The sequence below is a fragment of the Onychostoma macrolepis genome, chromosome 04, assembly GCF_012432095.1.
Source record: "Onychostoma macrolepis isolate SWU-2019 chromosome 04, ASM1243209v1, whole genome shotgun sequence".
Lineage (NCBI taxonomy): Eukaryota > Metazoa > Chordata > Actinopteri > Cypriniformes > Cyprinidae > Onychostoma > Onychostoma macrolepis.
The window spans coordinates 11925729-11931886 of NC_081158.1; the positions used below are offsets into that span (position 1 = coordinate 11925729).

At 36.9% G+C, this 6158-nt stretch overlaps 1 long non-coding RNA gene across 2 annotated transcripts; it reads right to left on the minus strand.

Annotated features, from left to right (window-relative positions):
* Positions 1–4004: 4004 nt before the first annotated feature.
* Positions 4005–5930, minus strand: LOC131539457 (uncharacterized). 2 transcript variants are annotated; one of them, XR_009270860.1, is made up of 5 exons: positions 5805–5930; positions 5636–5704; positions 5270–5354; positions 4926–4988; positions 4005–4300 (listed from the first exon to the last, which is right to left on the minus strand). It is a non-coding gene; the product is annotated as an uncharacterized LOC131539457 (long non-coding RNA). The 2 variants fall into 2 exon arrangements; XR_009270859.1 differs by having other exon boundaries at positions 5636–5899.
* Between the last annotated feature and the right edge of the window lie 228 nt (positions 5931–6158).

The following is a 6158-nucleotide window of genomic DNA, read 5'->3' on the forward strand; positions in this document are numbered from 1 at the left end:
CCTCATTTGTAAGTCGCTTTGGATAAAAGCGTCTGCTAAATGACTAAATGTAAACGTACTACTCTTAACATTTAATTTGGGATTTTTTCTGATTCAAGCATTGTTAATGAACAACTATTACAAATTACCATGCTGATTTACATTTGTTTTCTGCTTTTTTATATGAAATAAATGTTTTGAAATGTGAATGGAGAGCTGTGTGTTTTTTTTTAACAAGGTATAGTTATTCTCAGTGTTCCTCTGATCACAGATTCAATTACGTTAACTAAACTTAAATGGCTTAAGTAAATAGGACTTAAAATAAGTAAGGAATACTTTTAGTATATTAGTAAATAAGACTTAAATTACACTTTATTCAATTAAGTTAAGATTACTTAATTAAATTGTGCAAACTTGTTGCCTTAATTCAATTAAGTAAATGTAACAAATTACTTTTTACAGTGTTCTGCGTAATGACTTTATGTAATTTCAGTGCTTATCTCCATTAATGAGAGTGGAATATTTAATGTAATTGTGTATATCGTAATGAAAACAGAGTTTAAAATCATTGTTTACTTCATTACTTTTCTCACTCCAGGAAAAAGAGTTTGTACGCATACTCTAGAATGTCTGTACGGTGAGTAGGCCTACATATTTATGCAAAGTTTATTTTTTATAAATCTCGATATGTGCGTGGAAAATTGTGTACGCATATTTCTATGCCCATTTTGTGTGTACGCAACATTTATAAATGAGACCCCAGATCATTTTGTAGAGGTAAGATGTTGTTCCCTCAACACTGGATCTTGAGGCCACGACTTATTACCATGTTCTTACGATATGTTTTCACCACAACAAAACAGAAAGTGAACAGAAGTGAAGTGAACTAAACATGTCCTTTACCAGTCACCACAGCATTCAAGAGAATGAGGAACATGTGTGTGGTGGCTTCAAGCTGCGAACCATTTACATCATACATAGTGGAAACCTCTAGCAAGACCACAAACTTTGCACCTTCAGTATCTTTGCTTCCAAATCTAAAGCCCTAACAGAGGACAGTTGTGGTCATCAGCTTAGATGTGGTTTTAATAGCATTGTTATAAACAGTGTTGCCAACTTCTTTCGACGTCGTATTGCCTTTTACATTTGTTTGTCTCGCTGTGCTCATACTGTATTTTAATGCAGCCAAATTCTCAATAAAACTGTTTTCCTTTATATATTTTACTGTTTCTGTTGTCAGTCAACGGGATAAATATGAAATAGTGACTGAAACGCAGCACTTTAAGAAAACATAACCAGCTCTCCCTTCCAAGATATTACTCTGCACAAAAATCCTAATTTATAATTGAACCATCGTTTGATGAAATCAAATAATACACACAAGATAAGACAAGACAAAGACAATTCCTGTGCTGTGATTTCGGCTATATTTGCATGGAAAATTAGAGAAGCAACATAATATCTATCTATTTTAACTGAACGCACTGCTCCTCTCGCATCGTTGCGGCAGTACCAGCGATCACAGAGACTCGCTAAGGTTTGTCCAAGAAGTCGCTAGTCGCTTTTGTGGAAAAAAATCGCTAGGGGGGTCAGAAAAGTCGCTAAGTTGGCAACATTGGTTATAAATCTGATAGTTCCGGTCCTTGATTCTGATTGGTTGAGCCACGTTTGAAGCCGTTGTAAATTACACTACATACCCAGAGCCGTTGAGAAACAGAGTTGCGACACTCCCATAGGCTTCCATAGGAACTTAGGAATGCGGAAGTAAAGCGTGTCATGGAGCAGCAAATAGTTCCAAACAACCGATAGTTTCAGCATTGAAGCCCATTCATTTCAGTGCTTCTCAAGCACAGTCGCCAGAAAGTTGAGGAAATTACAGCATTTTTTGCCATTTTAACACATTAGTTTACCTTTCAGAAATCTGACCAGTAGTTGTATTTTATGAAACGCGTTATAGTTAATGTTTATTTTTAGATAATAGGCAGTATATGCTATATTTGCAGTTAGATAAAGTGAGAAACACCTTAATAGCAGATGCTAGTTGATGCTAGTTGTTTTACGTCTTTCTGTAATCTTTCTCTCGATGAAGGAAGTTGAATTAACCCCATTAATTTCAGTGTCTTTGGAGCATTTTCACTCGTAAGTTGATGAAATAACTGCTTTTTTAAATATTTTAACGCCTTAGCTGACCTATTCTTGAATAGTAATTAATAGTGGTATTTTCATGTCGTCAGGTTTAATAATGTTTATTGTTAGATAATAGCTAGTGAGACTATTAGATTTTTATTATATTATTATAGATATACTAGCTACAATAACTAAACTAGTTATCATAACTGCCTGTGTGCATATGCTTGGAACAGAAGACATGCTTATATGTTGTTATAATATAGTGATGAACGAAAACACAACTCCTCGTGTTTATTGTTCCATGTTTCTAATAACAAATATTTTGGTAACACTTTACAATAAGGTTCATTAGTTAACATTAGTTAGCAACATTAGTTGACATGAACTAAGAATGAACAATAATTCTACAGCATTTATTAATCTTAGTTAATGTTAATTTCAGCATTTACTAATGCATTATTAAAATCACAAGTTGTGTTTGTTAATGTTAATTAATGCACTGTGAACTAACATGAATAAACAATGAACAACTGTATTTTCATTAACTAACGTTAACAAAGATTAATAAATAGTGTAATAAATGCATTGTTCATTGTTTGTTCATGTTAGTTAATACATTAACTAATGTTAATAAATGACACCTTATTGTAAAGTGTTACCAATATTTTCATTTAATTTCCCAGAAAAAAAACAAAAACGTAATTCACTTTGTGCATAAAGAAATGCGTACACCTGAAACTGTGTTCTGGTAAATAGGGCAATTGTGAGTTGCAGCTCTATTTTGAATAAAGGTAAGTTTTATTATATTTGATTATAACATTACAATTTGTTTATTGTACCATCATTGCTTATGTACTTTTGGATGACATTTAATTTTGCATTGTCTTAGAACTTTTTTAATCTCTGTTTTATTAGGTGACTGAGAAGTCTAAAGAAAGGAGTACTGCCCACATAGCAATTTTTCTCTGGCCCAGCTCCGGCCCACACAATCAGCTTTTGCTTGGCCCACATACCGCAATGACTTACGGTCCTAGTTTGTACCAAGTCTAGATTCCAGACAAGGGCCACACATGGGCCAGAACTGGCCCAAGTCTCAGCCAAGTTAATTACCCATAACTGGCCCTGAATTGGGCCAGTTATGGCTATGTGGCCCTTGTCTGGAATCCAGACCTGGTCCACACTAGGACCGTAAGTCATTGCGGTATGTGGGCCAAGCAAAGCTGATTGTGTGGGCCAGAGCTGGGCCAGAGAAAAATTGCTATGTGGGCCGGAGCTGGGCCAGAGAAAAATTGCTATGTGGGACCATACCTGTATGACCATAGCTGGCCCTATTCTGGCCCAGACAGCAACATAGTGTTGGCCCAGATCCTAGTGTGTACCAGGTCTGGATTCCAGATAAGGGCCACACATGGGCCATAACTGGCCCAAGTCTCAGCCAAGTTAATTACCCATAACTGGCCCTGAATTGGGCCAGTTCTGGCCTATGTGTGGCCCTTGTCTGGAATCCAGACCTGGTCCACACTAGGACCGTAAGTCATTGCGGTATGTGGGCCAAGCTAAAGCTGATTGTGTGGGCCGGAGCTGGGCCAGAGAAAAATTGCTATGTGGGATCTGAGGTTCTGTATGACCATAGCTGGCCCTGTTTTGGTCCTATACACTGGATCAGATGGGTTCCACATGTCAGCCTCAACAAAACCATAACCAAGCCACTTGATACACACCCCTCCTAGATGAATAGTCACAACAACAACAAAATATTCTGAACAAATATTTAATCATGTTTAATCAGCAAACCAAGTTGAATGAATCTCACACCTAACATACAGCATTGTCAGTTCACACTTTCACAAAAACTATAAAAACATGCTTATTTGTTTTGCTTGGTCAGTGTGTTCACCCTGTTGGAGTATGGCAGTGTGAACTGGCTTTTAGGTGCTTTGGAATACAAAACAAAAAAACAGTCAAATAAATATATTTGTTTAATGTTCACGCAATTAACACAAAATTCTTAAATAAGGTATATTTTTGCAGTATTCAAGTGTTCATGTCCCTGAATAATATCTGCATGAACCTAAGTCTGAAGAGTACACATAATATCTAGCAGACAGCAATCCTTGTGAGTGAGATGTCTGGTGTGGAGGCTGGATCTGGAACCGACTTCTGTCCAGGTTATCCGTCTTCACGAACTGCCCTGAAATACAATTCAAACAAACAATGTAGTGTGAGGCTCTTACATTCACAATGCTCATTTTGGCCTCGGTGGTGAAGTGTGCAGAAAATTCTGCTGGACTGAAATTTAGTATTTGGTGAACAGTCTTCAAGAGTGCAAATAATATTTTAAGTTTTAAGTATCTTTCAGGCTCGCGTGAGGTTTCCACGAGCAACAAAGTCTGCTTAAACAAAAATTTCACTACATTTAAAGTTTAGAAAATAATATACAGACCGTTACAGTTTGAAGTGAGGTGCATTCACAGTACTGGTTCTGTCTTACTGTTATAAATTTTAATTTCAAAGAACTTTTTTATTATCATCTGTGTCTTTTTTTGAATTATGATTGACCCCTCTGTAGGTTGTTGTATATGAAGTGTCCTCAGAGCAGAGTTAAACAAGATGGCCTTGTAGGACATACAGGAACCCAGACAGCAACATAGTGTCGGTCCAGATCCGGCCCACATCTGGCCCGCGTGAAATCCATGCGGGCCAGATGTGGGCCGGATCTGGCCGACACTGCTTGCTGTCTGGGAAATATTTGATATTTATTTGATATATTTTTTTGAATATTCGACAAACTTTTGAATGTTTGAGGTTTTACTTACTAGTCAGATGGTTCATGGTGCTTTGGAGATGTTCTTCGACAGGAGATCTGCTCCGCTCCAGCTCTGCAGCACAGCCATCAGCACAGAAGAATAGGAACAATATGTCACATAGCCAACAAATGTAGTATTCAATGTCAGGATTATTAGAAATAAACAAACTACAGGAGAGGTGAAATGCAATAATAATAATAATAATAATAATAATAATAATAATATACAAAACATACAAAAAATCTTAAGATACCAGAATTCATATTTTTAGGTTTTACAGATGCATGATGATATAGTTGAAATATACTGTGAAAAATTCATATAAAGTTATTTAATAAGACTTCTCAGATCACCTGTGTTTCCTGTATCTCTGTCAGCAGCTCACATTACAAATTGTTTTGTAACTTCCCCTGTTTTAGGTATTTTTTTCTGACGCTCCTGAAATCATAGTACAATTGATCAATATTTGTTTGCAATGAAAGTTCAAAATGTGTTTGAAATAGTTTCAGCCCATTAGTTCATGTAAGTGACGTCACCGATTGACCCCACAGTGCAGACTTTTAGGTTAAATTAATTAGCTTATAGTGACTTCCATTTATCTATTGACAAAGTATCAGCAAAACATTTACAAAACTATCAAAGCCGCTCATCTACACATAAAAGGTGCTTAAAAGCTCAAACGTTCATTAATAAGAGCTCAAATGTATAAGTTACCTTACCTCTAATTGTTAGCCTCTATAGTTAACGGTTGTGATGCTAACGGTCTTTTTGAAGACACTAAACCACTCCTGTAAAGTAAAGATTCAACAGAAACGTGTCAGTAACATGTAAGAAAGTGTCAGGAACAGTTGTATGTATTATTTGTGTAACTTTAGGGACTAAACTTACCTGAAAGCAGTGAAGACAGCAGAGAGACAGCTTCTCGTTACTTATCAGCTGAGTGAGTTGACGCGCTGTTACCATGGTAACCTCCTCCGCTCCAGTTTAAATGTGATTTGAATGCTCAACGCGCGCGCTCATTGGCCGTCCACACGAACGCGGTTATTTTCAAAACAGCAGCTTTTCTATGCGGTTTGTTCCGTTCGTCCTCACGCAAACACTGCCCCAGGTCACTGAAACCGAACATTTTGAAAAAACTCCTGCGAGGGTGAAGATTTAAAAAAAACTCTGGCTGCAGTGTTATCATGTAGACAGCTAAACCGGAGTTTTTGGCTTGTGACGTCAGAGCCTGCGCTGTTATCT